Source organism: Podarcis melisellensis, assembly GCF_964234715.1.
Source record: "Podarcis melisellensis genome assembly, chromosome: 2".
Taxonomy (NCBI): domain Eukaryota; kingdom Metazoa; phylum Chordata; class Lepidosauria; order Squamata; family Lacertidae; genus Podarcis; species Podarcis melisellensis.
The window spans coordinates 91,028,849-91,048,064 of NC_138529.1; the positions used below are offsets into that span (position 1 = coordinate 91,028,849).

A 19,216-nucleotide genomic window follows, 5' to 3' on the forward strand; every position below is an offset into this window, starting at 1 on the left:
AGCACTCTAATTCTTCCCCCCCACCACCACCTTTTAAAAAAGTATACAATCACATGCAAAAATTGAGAGAACCAATGAGGAACATTCATATTAATTTCTTACCATATCATATCTGCCGAGTGCTCGAGGGGGTGGGGAATCCCAATTTTTCATGCAAGACTTTTATTTCATATGGCCATTTTTAGTGCTGCAATCTCACGTGCTCTTGTGCTGTGCTCCTGCCCCCTAAAAACCACGTCCCAGAAGACACACATCCCAGTTTTGGATCTCCCAAAGTATGTCATATGCAAATATAAATGTAGTTGTGTTTTCAAAACATGACCATACTATGTTTTCAATACATGACCATGTGTTTTCAATACATGACCATACCATACATGTGTGAATTGGACATGAGGAGCAACGCAAACCATATCTAAAAACGATAATCTGTGTAACTGAATAATGAAGTATAAGAGCAAACAGTATAGGAGCACAATTGGGAAATTGATAAATCAAGGCATTTGCTGGGCAAGGAAAAATGCCCTATCTGTAATATACAGTTAAAGCTGTATCATACCACTCCTGGGATCTGGGAGTTGTTGGGAGACTCCTATTGCCTTCAGTTTCCAGAGTAGTTTAACAGTCCCTCTTAACAGGGAACTATAGCAACTGTAGCTGTGTGAGGAGAATTGGGGTCTCCTAAGAACTGTTAGTGCTCCTAACAAGGGTTCTTGGGGGGAAGACAGGACAGTTTAAAATCATATGATATTACTTTAAATTGATAGAGCAGATGAGGCTTAATTTAAAAAAAAAAATACATCCAGTGACTCAAGTGGTGAGTGAGGCTACTTATTCCAGGAATAGGCAAAAGAATAATTGGCCATCCAACCATTTCTTTATGTCTACCACTTGGGCTCTAAAGAGCAAATTAGACACAGTAATCATATTCTCCAAGGTTAATTTTGTATAGCCTCCAATCCCTGGCTGCAAAGGAATGAATATATTCAAGTTCCAATATTTCAGAAGAAAATGCAAGTATTTGTTTTGCTTTCTAATATTCATAAAATTGACTAAAGTATTTTGATAAAATATCCATTAAGATAATTAAAAAGTCCTCCTGTGCAGTTCACAATCTGCACTTGTCATACTTGACTGAGGAGGAGAGATGGGAAATATTTATATAAGAAATGAATAATGGACATGTAATATATGACATGTACTTTGGCCACCTCTTGAGAAGAGAAGACTCCCTGGAAAAGACCCTGATGTTGGGAAAGATTGAGGGCACAAAGAGAAGGGGACGACAGAGGACAAGATGGTTGGACAGTGTTTTCGAAGCTACTAACATGAGTTTGACCAAGCTGCGGGAGGCAGTGGAAGACAGGAGTGCCTGGCGTGCTCAGGTCCATGGGGTCACGAAGAGTCGAACACGACTAAACGACTAAACAACAACTACATGAGCAAACAGTGTAATCTTAAGCATGTTTACTTAAAAATAAGTCCTACTAAATCCAATGGCACTTACTTCCTAGTAAGTGTGTTTAAAATTGCACCTTAATACATTTCAACATAGGTAAATTAGCAAGCCTATGGATTTTACTAGTGCATTCCAAGAACTATTTTTCATAAGGTTCCCTGCCCAAGAGTTGAAAAAAGCTAAGCATTGTTCATGCATGGCATATCAGTAGCTCCCTATTCATCTCTAAATCCAGTTCAAAATTATTGCCTTGACTTACAAAACCCTCCACAGACTCTCTGTATAGCCAAACTCTCTTCTCAAAACCACCCATCTCCCCATTATACATTCTGTATTATTTTAGTTTACGAATACTTCACATCAACAGCTTCATCTATCTAAAGCTTTTTTTCTTTCTTTTTTGAGCTACCAGATCATTCCTCTTTCCTTTAGTTTATGACTGACTATAGCATTAATCTTTCATTGGGTGCACTGCTCAACATTTCATTTGCATGCTATTGCAACAAGCAGAAGAGAGTATCTTCAAATGTAATGCTTCTGTGACATATGTTTTAGGAATTCATCAGCAGAATAGGGAGCTTCAATCCAAACCCACTGTCAGGGTAATCCTTTGTCTACCAGCCTGGCTCTTTTGTACTAGCAGTGCTCTTCAGAACTACTGAAACATGTGCTGATTTTTTAAAATAAATTAGATCATAAAGAATATAAGTTGTGTATATTTATCACATGCATATTGACATTACAGAACAGTCCGTAAAGGAGCTTTGTTTGTACACATTAATTGTACACACAGTTTCACAAATAATGCTAGCAACCTGGTCAAATTCTCAAGGTAGCCCAGTTAGACTTACAGCAAAGTCAAGAAAATGTTCTACCTACCAGAGATTAGCTGTCTCTAGACCTATCTGTTCACATCTGTGGGCTGATCGACATCTAGTGATCACTGAATAGAAATAAGGTTCACTAAATTCACTGGAACTTATTCGCAGGTAAGTATGAACAGGACTACAGCCCGAATATTTATTAACTTAAATAGATGAACACACAAAATGGTATATCTGTGTTCAGTATGCATACATAATCAGACATTGTAGAGCAGTTTTTCTCCATTATGTGTATGCATAATTGTCACTAGCCACTTGGAAATATTGATAATCTGCAGTTCATGAAAGCTTATGAATGATGCAATACATGTGTGACACAGCAATCTCATGCTAGGCTTGACAGGGGGTGGACTGAGTGGGTGGAGGTTTCCCCTTCATCCAGCTCTCCCAGCTAAGCCACCTGACTGCTGCCCACCGCCATATATATGCTCACTGTCCCATATATGCAAATTTCACAACTTCAATCTGTGTAAATGGCACTACAGGTTCCACATATTTGTTCCACACCTGTCAAGAGTTTTCGTGTGACTGCACCCACACTTTGGAACTTCAGGCGGCTGGCCGCCTTCACTAAAAACATTTTAGGCAAGCCTATCCAGACAGGTAGAAGCTGTCGTGTGTTTTAATATGGTTTCAGCTTACTGTTGATTCTAGTTTTTGAATGTTTTAAGCATTTGTTCTCAACTTGGGTTTTTGTTTTCTTTTTACTGATAATTTTTAATAGTTTTGTTCTTCTTGTAAACAGTTTTGAGGTTTCATTGCGATCAAGAAGAATATAAATGTTGTGAAATAAAGGGGCGACACAATTGTCACTTTACTGATGCAGCATTCTTCCTTCCACAATGGGTAGGCAGGTAAGTGGGGTTGCTGCTGGGCTGCCGGTTGCTGTCACAATATGGCGCTGGGCCCAATCAAAGTGCCAACTCCAGGCAGCAGCAGTGTGATCTTGCTGCCCACCCCTTGCCTTGGTTGTCAGTGAAGGAGAGGGGAGCTTTGGGTTGCAGCCTGAGTCTTTGAACCAGGTGAGGAGCAACAATGTGTGGTATGCACACAGGGCCCATGCTATGCACACAGCAGCTTTCACCATCAGGTAGGGTGGGACCTCTGACAATCACAGCATGTGGCTTTGTTCTATGTATCTAGAATTGGGCACAGCATTCTTTATGTGTTACATTCATGTGCAATATCCAGTGACCAACTACCCCAAGTGAAGAAGGTGAAAGGAAGGAGACACAAGGCAGGGCCCTGCATCACCCTTCTAAAGAGACATTTCCAACTCAGAAGAATGTGCCATGAAGACAGCACATGTACTTTGGGCAGAGGTAATGGATAGATAAATGGGCTGTTAATCCTACAGGATTCTGCATGCAGAAGGTTGTAGGTTCAATGCCTGACATCTCCAGGTAGTTCTAGGAATGTGCCCTGCCTGAAATCCTAGAGGGCTACTGCGGACAATACTAACCTAGATAGACCAATGTTCTGACTTGGTATAAGGCAGCTTCCTATGATGACTGATCCCTGCTTGCAACTTAAAGGGTATTATTTCAGCAGGACTGGGAGCAAGACTTGCAAAGCAGCCAGGGACAGTGGGTTCCCCTCCAACTCAAATCTAAACAATGGTTTCACACAGCAGATTCAACCTATCCATACCTGAAGATTTGTACCCATCTGAGATCACACAATTACATACCCTCCAACATTCACCCAATGAAAATAGGGACGTCCCATTCCATAATGATAATTTTACTATTTATACCCCACACATCTTACTGGGTTGCCCCAGCCACTCGAGGCAGCTTTCAACATAAATAAAAATATAAAGGTAAAGGCACCCCTGACCGTGAGGTCCAGTCGTGACCGACTCTAGAGTTGCGCGCTCATCTCGCTCCATAGGCCGGGAGCCGGAGCTTGTCCGCAGACAGCTTCCGGGTCATGTGGCCAGCATGACAAAGCCGCTTCTGGCGAGCCAGCACCAGCGCAGCACACGGAAATGCCGTTTACCTTCCCGCCGGAGAGCGGTCCCTATTTATCTACTTGCACTTTGAGGTGCTTTCGAACTGCTAGGTGGGCAGGAGCTGGGACCGAGCAACGGGAGCTCACCCCGTCGCGGGGATTCGAACCGCCGACCTTTTGATCAGCAAGTCCTAGGCTCTGTGGATTAACCTACAGCGCCACCCGCATCCCTAATAAAAATATACTAAAACATTAAACATTAGAAAAAAACTTCCCTATACAGGATTGCCTTCAGACCACTCAGGGATCAGATAACCATACCCTCCAACATTTCTCCAATGAAAATAGGGACATCCTAAGGAAAAGTGGGACATTCCAGGATCAATTCAGAAACCAGGACAGCTTCTCTAAGTCAGGGACATCCCTGGAAAATAGGGACACTTGGAGGGTCTGCGATTACATCACTCTTTCCTAGCATTTACAACTACAGCTGCATATAAATTTTCGAAGGGCTTTATACTCAAGTTAAGTTCAAAGTAGATATATATTTTTTTGCTCAGCACAGCTAGCTAACTAGCAAGGTTATTAAGGTGTGATGCAAGCCTGCATGAATTAGTATTTACAGCAGTAACAAGCAAAGAGGTGATTGTGTTTGGCTGAACGAACAGAGTCTCCTGCATCATCGCACCCCTAGGGCATTAAGGATAAACACAAAATAATTGTATCTCAGGAGATGAAGTGTAGCTAGTTGTTCCCTTGAGGAGATGCTTGTTTTGATGTTATGATGAAGGATGTTAAGTTGGGAAAAGCTCAGAAGATATGCATGCTGGTAAATAAAAACCAGCTCACAGATAGGGACCAGATCATACATTAATGAGGGAAGTATGTGAGCAGACCCTGTGTGCAGGAGTTGGCATATTTCTTTGGAAAACAGATTCCAATCAGAGCAGCTTATTGTTTCAAAACAACAATGCCTTTTCATTGCCCTTGTAAGAAGTGTGTGTGTTTTGTTTCTGCGCACGCTGAATGTGGCCCTTGTGAACTAAGCTAGCAGCTAAAGAATGTATATGTGGAGGTAAATCAGCAGGTCTTTGGTTTCTTACCAGAAGTCACAGACTTGAATTTCAATAGACAGTAATAAATGTTATCCTTTGATGTATTTGAGTAGGATTAGCACAGGGGGAAAGAAACATTAACATGGAAATACAGCAAGAGAATCTTAATACAACAATGTTTCTGAATGTTTATGCCTCTGCGCAGTGCTTACCAGGTGAGCACAAGGCAATTCAACAACAACACAGTCTGGAAAAGAAAAGAATAGCATTGTGCTTTCCACCCCCCACCCCTACCTCCCATCTTTTAAATTACAAACCATGGAAGCTAAGAAAATGACTACTGAAGGCGGGGGGATATATAATCCTCCCTCTATTCTGTAAGGGGAGAGAAATCACAGTGGGTAATCAAACTATGTGTCCTGCTTCACCAATTTTATTACAATTAAAATAATGGGTTTCAGATATTAAAATTTAATGATTATGCTCAATTTGATGACACGCTGCACACAGTTTACAGACTAATTTCTTAAAAAACCTCAAATACATAAATACTTTTTTTTTTAAGATGGGATATGCATAGCAGCAAATGTGTGGTGTGCCCCCTTACAGAATGACTTATGTGCAAATAAACTAACACATTATGTCCTCTCTAGGAAGCATGCTACTTAGAAAATACTTTTAGGATGACAAATCGGACTTCCGGAGGCGGCGCAAAACGGCAATGGCGGTCCTCTTTACTCAGTGAAGAGGGGCTCCGCGAAAAAGGGTCTTCCGCTACGGCGAAGCGGAGACCCATCCAGATAAACCGCAGGCAGAGCGAGCCTGTGGCCGTGGGACTCGGCGGGTGCCAGAAGCCCCCCCAGAAGCGAGGAAGGGACCTCGTAAGAGGCTCCGGATCGTGAACGGGGGAGCGGCGCTGTGAGTTCATCGCTCTTTTCGCGGAAGTGAAGCCGCGCTGCTGTTGCTGATGAGCGCCGACCTTTCTTCTTGAAAAACATCGAGATTGGCTGCAATCTACCCGTGAGTAAGGGGTACCAAAGAACTGATTAAGGATTAACTTAAATTTGCCTATTTCGGCTGAAAACGGGAGGCGAGTAACAGGAAGTCCGCCTTCCGGTCCTGCTAATCGGAGCAAAGCAAAGAACCCGATGCGGGCTGAAGCGTTAAAAAGAGACTTTGAAAGAAGTAAGAAGGGGCATTAATAGACTGTGTGTTTCTAGAAATCGAAAAAGAGTGAAGAAATAAATGTTTTGGTTCAGTGTGCTAGAGAATCTTCCTCCTATTGTGAAGAGATGTGGAATTGAAGGGGATAACCGAGTTATTGGACTGCCAGTGTTGCAAATGAGTACTGTCAGGCTGCTGAAACTTTTTTCTTAACATAAACTGTTGCATTGATGGATACACTATCGCTTTAATACTGTCATCGAAACCTCTCTGTTACCTTGTGGCACTAATTTGAAACAGAACTCTCTGAAATCCTCCTTTCTGAACTTGGGGATTTCAGTTGAAACAGGAGCTTTGATGGTGGAAAAGAAACTTTCTTTCCTTTGAAAACCCCCCCTAGTGGATTTGCGGAGGCATAGTGGCCTGGGAACTGTATCTTATTGGGATTTTTTGTGGTTTAATTGTTTATACTCTGGACTTGCCTTTCTCATGGATTGAAAGACTATTTGACCTTGAACAGCAGCTGGGGAATGAGTGGCCCAGCGAAAACAAGAGCAGCTAAAGCTAAGGAAGCTTTAGCTGAGGAAGCTAAAGAAAAGAAAAAAGACAAGAGAGCTGGGCAGCTGGTTCAAACAACCTTGATTCATCATCGTAGATCCTCGGTGCCAACTGTGTTGACGGCGCAGGAGGAGGAAGTTGAAACGCCTGCTACAGAAGAAATGGCAGCTGGAGGAACTGATCCAGTCTTGAAACAAATCTTGGAACAATTGGCACTTTTGAATAAGAAGGTGGACGATCAGTCATTTAAAATTGATAGAGCTACATCTACTATCAGCAAGTTAACAGATCAGGTTTCGCAGCACACTCAGGCTATTGAGAAACTGCAAGGAGCTACGGCGGAGAACTACAAATTAGCTGCGGAAGCCAATCAAAAAGCTGAGCAAGCGTGCAAGAAGGTGGAAGAGATCAAAGGGGAAGTAAGACCTTTGAGAAGACAGGTAGGAGAACAGCAAGCCTACCTGTCAATGGTGGAACTGAAAAGTAAGGAATGTAATCTTAGGCTGAGGGCTGTCCCAGAGTTGGAACAGGGCAACCTAGAGAAATTCTTGACGGAGCTGTTTTCTAAATTTTGGGGGGTTGAAGAAGATAAAGATTTCAAGATTGTGACGGCCTTCAGACTGGGAAGATCGGTTAAAAAAGATAAGTCCAGAGACTGTTTGGTTTGTTTGAGAACAAGAGAGGAAAGAGACAAGATATTAGGCCAACACTTTAAAAAATCCCTGGAAGTCGAAGGCAAAAGGGCAGAAATTTATAGAGACATTCCTAAATATTTGCTGGACCTTAGAGCCACATACACAGACTTGGCCAAATTGTTAAGATACAACGCAATCCCTTACAGGTGGGAATTTCCTCAAGGTCTGTCATTCACCTATAAAGGAAAGAAGGTAAGAATTAAAACGCCAGAAGACCACCAGAAGTTCCTACACGACAACGAGGAGGACCTCCAAAAGAGAGCCGTAGATTCTTGGCCTCCACCACCGGGATTACCACCAGGATCCATACCATCTGGAGGCGGCCCGGCACCACAGCTTCCGGAAAAGGACGACAAATTAGATACCCAACTGTGATACTCAAGAAGTAGACCGGGATGTCTCTACAGCTTCTTAGTTGGAATATAAATGGCGGGAATTCTCCAGAAAAACGCAGAAAAGTATTTCATATTTTGAAAAAAGAACAATTGGACATTATTTGCCTGCAAGAAACACATGTGACAAGACTCCATAGAAAAGTGTTAATCAATAAAAGGTTAGGCCAAGAATTTATTTCATCGGATAAAGTTAAGAAAAGAGGAGTGGTGATTTATGCAAAGGAGAACTTGTCCCCAAAATTTGTGTTTAAAGACGAACAGGGCAGAATTTTGGCAATTGAAATCCAGACACAAGGAGAAAAGTTTTTAATTCTGGGAATTTACGCCCCAAATGATGGAAAATCGGAATTTTTTAAGAAGCTGCATGAGATTATGCTGGACTATTTGGACTATAACAACATTATCATGTTGGGAGATATGAACGGTGTCACCTCAGTGAATATGGATAAGTCACAAAGTGCTAATATAACGAAAGATGGCAGACTTCCAAAAACCTTTTTTGAAATGACTGACAATTTGGATTTGATTGACATATGGAGGATCAAGAACCCTCTAGGGAAAGAAGGAACTTTCTTTTCTGAGGCCCATATGACATGGACGCGAATCGACCAAATATGGATAACTAGAGGGCTGGCACCTAAGACCAGAAAAGTGGAAATCTGCCCAAAAACCTGCTCCGACCACAACGCCTTGAGAATGGAATTGAGACTAAGTACAACCGGATCGTTCAGATGGAGAATGAATGACGCCTTGTTAAGAGATCAGGAGATTGTTAAGAAGGCCCAAAAAGTTTTAAAGGACTATTTCGAAATAAACTTAAAGACAAATGTGGAAAAAAGAATAATCTGGGACGCAAGCAAAGCAGTGATAAGAGGGTTTCTAATACAACAGAACACGATTAAAAAAAGACTCTGGAATGAAAAGAAGGAGAAGATATTGGAGAAAATAAGAGAAGGAGAGAGAAAACTGAGATCCAGGCCTAAATCAAAGGAAGTACTGAGAGAAGTGAAGTTTTTCCAGGCACAATATTCGAAACTGATAAATCAAGAGGTGGAATGGAAAATTAAACAAATGAAACAAAGATCCTTTGAATCTGCAAACAAATGTGGAAAATTGTTAGCCTGGCAGCTGAAAAAGAGACAAAAACTTAACACAGTTACAAATCTAGAGATTGAAGGGAGAATGGTTCAGAAACCCGATGAAATTAGAAGGTCCTTCCAGAAATATTTCAAAGAACTCTATTCTCAAAGGCCACAAAAAAGCTCAGAGGTGGACCAATTTGTTATAACTAATGGATTACAAAAAATACCCCAGGAAATGAGAGCAACCCTGAACTGTAATATTACAACCCAAGAAATTGAATGCGCCATTCAGAACCTCCAACTGGGCAAATCTCCGGGACCTGATGGGCTTACTTCCAAATATTATAAGGTACTGAAGGACTCATTGACACAACCATTGCTGGAAGTTTGCAACCAGATTATGGAGGGGAGGAAGGCACCGGAAACGTGGAAAGAAGCCTTCATCACGTTGATCCCAAAACTAGAATCTGAAAAAACTCAACTTAAAAACTACCGTCCTATCTCACTCCTAAATGTGGATTATAAAATTTTTGCAGACATTTTGGCAAGTAGGTTTAAGAAAGTCTTAAATGAAGTGATTCATAAGGACCAAGCAGGCTTTCTCCCTGGTAGGCATTTATTTGACAACACAAGAAACATCATTGACATTTTGGAGTTTTTACAGATTAATTCAAACACAAGAGCGGTGTTGATTTTTATTGATGCGGAGAAGGCCTTTGACAACATTTCTTGGCTGTTTATGAAGAAAAATTTGGAAAGGATGGGAGTAGGGCGGGGGTTTGAAAATGGAATAGAAGCAATTTATTCAGAACAAAAGGCCAAATTGATAGTAAACAACGTGGTGACAGAGGAGTTTAAAATTGAAAAAGGGACACGACAGGGGTGCCCTCTATCTCCTCTGTTGTTTATTTCAGTCCTGGAGGTGCTACTGAACATGATTAGAAATGACCGGTTGACACAGGGAATTGTGGTCGGAGAGAAACAATATAAATTGAAAGCGTTCGCAGACGACTTGGTATTAACATTACAGGAGCCAGCCTCTAGTACTAAAAGAGCGTTAGAATTAATTTCTGATTTTGGTCGGGTGGCGGGATTCAAGCTGAATAAACAAAAAACTAAAGTTTTAGCAAAAAACTTGACAACTACTGAAATAGAGGAGTTCAGAAAAGAAACAGAACTAAATGTGGTTAAAAAAGTAAAGTACCTAGGGGTGCACTTGACCTCCAAAAATTTGAATTTATTTAAGGATAACTATGAGAAATGTTGGTCAGAGATAAAAAGAGATCTGGAAACATGGTCAAGATTAAAACTTTCCTTGTTGGGCAGAATAGCTGCTATAAAGATGAATGTATTGCCGAAAATGCTATTTTTGTTTCAGTCCCTCCAGATCGTGGATAAGGTGGAATGTTTTGGAAAATGGCAGAGGGATTTATCTAAATTTGTCTGGCAGGGCAAAAAGCCCCGAATAAAGTTTAAAATACTAACAGATGCGAAAGAAAGAGGGGGGTTTGCCCTGCCGGACTTGAGGTTATATTACGAAGCTGCAGCCCTCTGCTGGTTGAAGGATTGGATCCTATTGGAGAACACCGACGTCCTTGACCTGGAGGGATTTGATAATGCTTTTGGGTGGCATGCATATTTGTGGTATGACAAGGTTAAAGTTCATAAATTGTTCAAAAACCATATTGTCAGAAGGGCAATTTTCATGGTCTGGTCAAAATACAAAGACTTATTGGAGAGTAAAACTCCGAGGTGGCTCTCACCGATGGAGGCCAAAGCACGTAAAAGACTCAATATGGAGGCCCACTGGCCTAAATATTGGGAAATAATTGAAAAAATTGGAGATAAATGGAGGTTACAGAGTATGGAAAAGTTAAAAAACAAGGTGCGAGATTGGTTGCATTATGCTCAAATCCAGGAAGTTTTTAAAGCAGACAAAAAAGTGGGTTTTCAGGAGGATAAATCGAAACTAGAAACAGAGTTGCTTGAGCCAAAATCCAAGCTAATTTCGAGAATGTATAACTTGCTGCTTAAATGGAACACACAGGATGAGATTGTCAAATCCTCTATGATAAAGTGGGCACAGGACTTGGGGCATAACATTATGTTTGAAGACTGGGAAAGGTTATGGAACACCGGAATGAAATTCACGGCATGTACTGCCTTGAAGGAAAACATTATGAAAATGATATACCGGTGGTACATGACCCCAGTCAAGCTTGCAAAGATATATCACCTGTCCGATAATAAATGTTGGAAATGTAAGGAAGAGGAAGGGACATTTTTACACCTCTGGTGGACCTGCCCGAAAGTGAAGGCCTTCTGGGAAATGATACATAATGAACTAAAAAAGGTGCTGAGATTCACCTTACCTAAGAAACCGGAGGCCTTCCTTCTGGGCATGGTAGACCAGAGGATGGTCAAGAAAGATAGAACTTTTTTTATGTACGCTACTACAGCAGCGAGGATTCTGTTGGCAAAGCACTGGAAGACACAAAATCTACCCACATTGGAAGAATGGCAGACGCAGCTGATGGACTATATGGAGTTGGCTGAAATGACTGGCAGAATTCGAGACTCGGGAGAAGAAGAAACGGAGGAAGTTTGGAAAAATTTTAAGGATTATTTGAAAAAGCATTATAAGTTGTATGAATGTTAAAAAATGCTCCTTTCTAGGAAGGTATAGCTTCAGTATCGGCAAATTTCTGAATTGATAAATAAGACACTATAAGACAGAAGTGAGGTAACGAAATATTTTTATTGTGTGGAAATTAAAAATTAATGCAACTGTATTGAAATGTTTACATCAGATAACATGATAAAATGGAAGATATATTGTTATGTATAAAACAAGTCAACAAATTGCTGAGGTTTTGGTTACACAGGGAATGCAGTGCTCGGGAGATGGGGGAAGTCCATTGGATTCATGGAAGTATGTATTTGAAAGTGGAAATTTGTTTATTAAAAACCTAATAAAATATTTAAAAAAAAAAGAAAATACTTTTAGGATGACAAATCGGAGTGCATTTATTCCTGTATTTAATTTGTAAAATTCAAGAAGCAGCAATGTTTTAAAGGAGGCAGATTGGAAGGAGCGGGAGGGGAAAAACTAGGCAAACCCGGAGAGCTACAGGTTCCTCAAAGCAGTTTAAGGACATGGCTGTTACCCTAGACCCTGATTTTATTTACTTCTTACGGATCCTATGATCTTAACATAAGTTAAAACCCATTTATAATCAGGGGGATTTAAGGTGGGATCTAAAATCTATACATTTCAGGTATCGAAGTCCAGAAGAGCAGCATTTTCAGCATGTGACAAAAGTTATACAATGAAGGTGTCAGGGCACCTTTGTGGGGAGGGAATTTCACAGCTTAGAGAGAGACAGCCCTTTCCTTATCTACCACGGATGGCAGCGGGCCCCCTCTGCTGACCTTAGCACCTGAGAGTGTCTGTAGGAAAGAGCACAGCCTCTCAAATATTTCGGACCAACTTTGCCAACCTGGTACCCTCCGTCAGCCCAATCTACACTGGCCATGTTCATCAGTGTACTTATTTCCACCATGGGAAATAAAAAAGACAGAACATAAATTAATAGCACACTCCTCCTCCCCCTCCTCCTGTTCAGATGTAAAGAGATTCACAAACATGCTACAGGACCAGAATCAGGGAAAGCATTCATCTGTTGATTACTGGGTCTTTATAAATCTGTACTTTTATGAAACATGACACTGAGGGATCATTAAGGGCCTGCCCTGCCAGCTGGTGTTTGCTCATATTTTAGGCTTTGCCTTGAGAGGACAGTATGTTTGATCTCTTTTAATTAAGTATGTCTTCATTGAATATTTGCATACAGAAGAAACAGGGTGTAAAAGGATCTTGAAAACTAATATAGGTATTTGATTATGTAGGAAAAATGCATCAACCCTTCAACAAACCGCTTCACGTCGCCATCTACACCAGCATCATCTGGGCAAAAGGAATGCAGGAACAGGCTTAAAATGCATTCAAACGGCAAAGGGAATTCAAAAGAAGGTGTAATATAATCATATATAACATTTGCAGATGGCAAAGTATACCCAATTGGACTATAGTCAATAAATTTAGTAAGGGCCTACATATAAAGTGAAAACTTATTGAAATCTCTGACAATAAAGAAAAAGGCCATTTCCCTTTTCTTGTTGGCAGAAATGTTCACTCTTCAATTACTTTTCAAGGCAGGAACAAGTAATTTGTGCCCCTGAAACAGCAGCTTGTTGCTCCTCCTCTTTTCTTGAAATGGAGAGAATTTCTAAAATGTCATGTGGCTCATTGTCCTTACCAAACCACAGAAAGTAAATGGGTGAAACAAAACTGTGGCAACATGGAATGTAAATTGTTCGGTTTCCTCTTGGAATAAATGAATAGGTTGGAAGTACCCTGCCAGACTGGTGCCACAAGTGATCACAATTTATTATAACAAAACAAATTTCCTTCCAGTAGCACCTTAAAGACCAACTAAATTAGTTCTTGGTATGAGCTTTCGTGTGCATGCACACTTCTTCAGATACACAGAAGTGTGCATGCACACGAAAGCTCATACCAAGAACTAACTTAGTTGGTCTTTAAGGTGCTACTGGAAGGAAATTTGTTTTGTTTTGACTATGGCAGACCAACACGGCTACCTATCTGTAACACAATTTATTATGTTAAATTTATTAGTATATTCTTGGTTATGGACATTATGTTTCCCACTCCAAGCACACAAGGGCACAGTTGTCCCAAGGCATCGCCGGGTAGCAGCATGGACTGGCAGTTCGAGCAAGACAAGGAGGGATAACAGGGGGGTAGCATGGGGAGCCTGAGACCAGGATGTGGTGTCTACAGGAGGCAAGCACTTCCTTATCCCAGGAAATGGAGTCAGAATGGGAGGGCACAACCAGGTAACCCAGGACATGGTGGTGCTCCCATTTCTGGAAACAGACACAGCCTGCTCTTCCCTGTAAGAAGCAGCAATACAACTAATCAGAGTTCAGGTGAGCAGCACTGCCTCCCCACTACAGTACTGTTTAAAATTAGTTTGTTTCCTCATCAACCAAAAAGGACTCTTTACATTGCTCAACAAGATAAGATGCCCAGCTAAGCTTCACAAGACGATTGTGGCCTTCTAAACAAAGATGTGCTCTCCCAAGCTCACACTCCTGTCTCAGCGATATCTATGCTGGCGTGGTCCACAGAATAGAAGATGGCAGGATCCCCAAATGATGTGCTCTATGGGGAGCTGACTTCTGGCAGCAGGCCAACCTGCAAACCAACTCTGCATTACATGTCTGCAAACATGACATGAAGGATGGCAACACCAACCCTGCCATGTGGGAATCCCTTGAAGACAACCACAGTGCCTGGAGACAGGCAGTCAAGTTGTGTATCCATAGAAGTGACCAGGGGAGAAATGACCGCTGGGAGGATCGCAGAAAGAAGAATCTGCAGCAGCACAACCGGATGTCTTCATCTTCCACAGCTGAAACAAAACCTGTTTCTCTCTCATCAGCCTCTACAGCCACAGCAGGCACTGCAACCCTCCAACAGCTTGACGTCACCCCTAAAGGTGTACGCCTCCATTGTCTCCTGAAACAAATGCATGCCAACACTTTCAGTTGAACTCTTTTGTCACAACTTACTTTAGTGGGATCAGGGCAAGAACAGGGAAAGATACCATTTCAGCAGCTAGTCTGCTGAAAATAAATCTGTTGCGACCCATCAACAGATAAAAATGTTAATCTGCATGATTAGGAGTGGGGAAATGGGCTTGATATTTATGCAGCAGCTCTACATATGCGACCCTACCCAATCCTGGCTGGCATCTTTCAAGGGGTAGCTACTTCTACAGTTCACAACACTGGTCCCATGTTGGGTTGATTTAATGGCGTATGAAAGTACAGTTAGAAAACTAATTTACTTTCTGTATTCCCCATAGCTGCTTCTCCCCCTTTCTGTGCAGCTGATCCAAGTTCCCAGTTACAAAAGCAAAACCTCTTTAGAACCAAAATAAATACTAATCTTAAATTCAATGTACCCTGACAGCAAATAAGTTTGCTGTGCTTACTTCAGCATGAATAAAAAAGCCTGCAAGGAGACTCCTACATAAGAGTATATTTACAAGTTCCATTACCCACTGGAGAGATTGATGTTATAAACCTATAATAAAAAGCCTTATGTATGGATTTCTCTAATGTTTCTTATCAAGCAACTTGTATTATCTTGGCTTGTGTATTCAATTTAAAACAAGTTTTCAATAAATGCTTGGGAGCTAGAGGTCATTTTTGCTTACTTTTTTTTAAAAAAAAAAAAGACGTAAGACTCTTCCCTAACCTTAGAATCTAAAGCCATGTTTATAGTTTAGGCATGTGCTTTAAAGTACTACCCTATATTAATCTGCACACACACAAAAACCCCGTAACCATTTGTGGGCTCCATTATGTGATTAATTTCTTACTACTAAGCATAGTAGCAATATTTCTACTAATCTTTGTAAACATAACCCTCTCCACAACTGAGAGGTCCCTGAAATTATATTTACTATTTATGGCTTTTATTAACTTGCTACTTGTTTGCACTTCATGTTGTTTGGCTAAAGCACAAGAAAAACATTTCTTACTACAGCTTAGAATGAGCACTTTTTAGGACACATGCATTTTATTGCAAAATACAAAACAACATACTTGTAGAAGATGCAGTAACAGGAAAAAGTAATATAGTTTAGTGGATATATTAGTAAAGGATGCTCGCAGAAACAAAGCAGGGGCTGGGAAACAATTTTAAATATTATTTCTGTGCCACTAATGGCGATAACTGATTTTTCTGTTTGGGCCGAACTGCTAATTAGTAGGCTGCCGTTTATCTCAGAAAAATATTTGGAATGAATTCAACATCACTGAAGTAATTATTCACCTACTGAATAGCTGAATAATATTATAAATTGTACCAGCAGTAATCATTGTAAATTAGTCCTGTGATCTGGAATTGCTTTTCACAAGCTGAAACTTGTGAACACTGGCAAGGAAGGCACTGAGCAGAGCGAACATGCCTAAGCAGCAGGCAGCTGTGACTCTACTACAGTTGTCAAATGTTCCCAACTCCTTCCTGTACCCTTGAAGGCATTTCACAGTAGCTACAATTTTATTATTTGATGGTCTACAACTACTCCACCGCTGGATCTGGTCCATCAGCTTCCACAGCTTTTCCTCTTGATATGACAGGGAGATAGAATGCTCAGCTTGATCTCTGGGGAGCAATCTCTAAATAGCAGGCCAAGTGTTTTAACTCACAACCTCACGGGATAAAAATATGTCTGCTTCTTGCTCTTTTCAGAGTAAAAGGGGGCATTCCCTGCCACCCACACTCCACTGCTGGTGCAGCAACGGGCGGAAATGCTCACTTTTAATTTTAAAGAGCAGACAGAGAACTTGTATCTTCAATCTTAGGAGACTGAGATGAGATATGATAGCCATCTGTAAATATTTGTTACAGGGAAGATGGACTAAGTTTGTTTTCTCCTCCAAAGGGTAGGACCCAAACCAATGCGTTCAAGTTACAAGGAGATTCCGACTAAACATCAGGAATAACTTTCTGACAGTAAGAGCTGTACAGTCTTCCTCGGGAGGTTGTGCACTCTCCTTCATTGGAGGTTTTTAAGCAGAGGTTGGATGGCTCCCTGTCATCTTTTTAACAGGCAGGAACTTTTTGAGCTATGGAAGCATTGAAACATATGGTTCTCATCTCTTTGTTGTTGTTGTTTAGTCATTCAGTCATGTCCAACTCTTCGTGACCCCATGGACCAGAGCACGCCAGGCACTCCTGTCTTCCACTGCCTCCCACAGTTTGGTCAAACTCATGTTAGTATCTTTGAGAACACTGTCCAACCATCTCGTCCTCTGTCGTCCCCTTCTCCTTGTGCCCTCAATATTTCCCAACATCAGGGGCTTTTCCAGGGAGTCTTCTCTTCTCATGAGGTGGCCAAAGTATTGGAGCTTCAGCTCCAATTTGCTTTGGCAAATTGCGCCCTAACCCCTTTTCTGAATATGTGACTTAGTTCTATGTATAAGAGCAGGAGATGTAAGTTTCTTATAAGCTGCACGGAGGAAGCAAAGCTTGGAGAGCAACCCTGCACTCCTAGAATAACAGGACTGCCACTGCAAGGAGAAAACTAGTTTTGTTTGTGAAGGCATATGCTGTTCAGCAAAGGCATCTGAAAATCCCCACTTTTTTAAGGGCCTTTTTGTACTACCAGCACAAAAAGTGACAAGCTGAATGTAGTATTGGTTAAATGAAATGAGCCACTGCATTCACCTATGCTACAATTACACAAAGCAGCATGGCTTAAATAACATAACGCATGATGCATTAGTTTAGGTCAGATTAAATGAGACCTTTCATGTTTTTATAATAAAGGACCTTGTTTGGTGTGTAATAGCTTTCAAGATTGAAAAAGAAAGGGAAAAAGGATACTCAGGAGCAACTTTTAATGAAACATCTTGAATGAATTACAGCAAAAGATAAGTTGAGTCCTTGATAATTTAAATGTTATTTTTACCACTATTGTGAATTCAACCTTAGCAAATTAAAACAGGAAGAATTAATTGGATATGCAAATGAGATTATTCAGTATATAAATCTAATTACATCCCAATTTGCTTTAACAGCATGAAAAAAGAATAAATTGTTCTTTGTAAATTGACTGTCTTAACCACCTGTAGCACAAGGCAATGGTGTTGTAAAGCTGTATTTTAAAGGCAGTCATTTTGTTGACATTAATAATACAATGCTCTTCAAATATATGTCAGAAGAGGCAGCCTCCTTACAATACTGATTTACAATATTCCATTATTAGGCTTTAAGTATGTACTAAAACACAGTCAAACGGGCTTCACTTTTCTTTGAACATCAGCTCGACTGAAGACAAATTTTTAACAGAATACACTGATCTTTAAATCACTGAGTTGGCTAGCTTTTCTAGTAAGGCTGTTCCCCATGTGATTTGGTAACAGTAGTCCATGTTCACTCCTGACAGGGCTTTCCAGTGGCTATGCTGCTTCTGGCTGCTGAGAGTAGGTAAGTTATAAGCACTTTATAATGTGAGTGGCCATTATTATCTTGGAAAATGTTAAGTAGGGCTGACTTCTGACTTCTGCTCCAAAACACTGTTCCAGATGCTCCCCCTCGAACAAGGTGCCTCTGCTCAATTCTGGACAATTCCCCTCTCCCCTAACCATCCCCATGCCCATATCATACTTCCCCCAATCTTCAGGAGAGAGCTTTAAAGAGGCATAGAGCCTTTCACTCCTGCTTCTCAGGATCCAGCCCTACCTAAACTATAATGGTGTTGTAAGCCAAAAATGCCTTATCTTCTGAGTTTAAGCCAATAAAACTCAGAGACAAGAGGAGTTAGGAGTCCACTGTTGTTTATTGCTAGGCAATAGGTTACAGTCGAATTGTTTCGCAAAACTGCAACACCACCCAAGGGTCAGGGTGGTTGTAGTTATAATATTTCAAACTAAGGATTTCAATTTTCACCAATCATGTACATCATTACCTCATTTCATGTTCAAGACCCCAGCGCAATAAGCACTGCTAACTGATTCTCACCGTGATCTGTTACATTATTTTGTTAGTATGCATGTTGAGAACCTGTGTTACGTGTAGCCATTTGCACCATGTATCAACTTATGCTCTAGTTTATGAGATGTATATTTGTGATTCACATATTAGCTGTACTTCTGCCCCAATGGGGGCAGCAACTTGCAAAATCATCAGTTTCATAACGCAGCAGGTTACCATAACATCTCTATTAGAAGCACACTCAAGGATTTATAGGGGTTCACAATGGGACAAATAAATCCCTATTGTATCAAACACTCCCCCCCCCCAATTAAAAGAAGTAGAAGTAAAGGAACTATAAAGACTTACTTAAAGGAAACAAAAGACCAGTATAGGC

The 19,216-nt window shown here is 40.9% G+C and overlaps 1 protein-coding gene across 7 annotated transcripts in view; it reads right to left on the bottom strand.

Annotated features, from left to right (window-relative positions):
- The window catches only part of LOC309364369 (contactin-4), a 528,932-nt gene that overhangs the window by 224,438 nt on the left and 285,278 nt on the right, over positions 1–19,216 (bottom strand). The gene's annotated exons all lie outside the window — the stretch shown is intronic.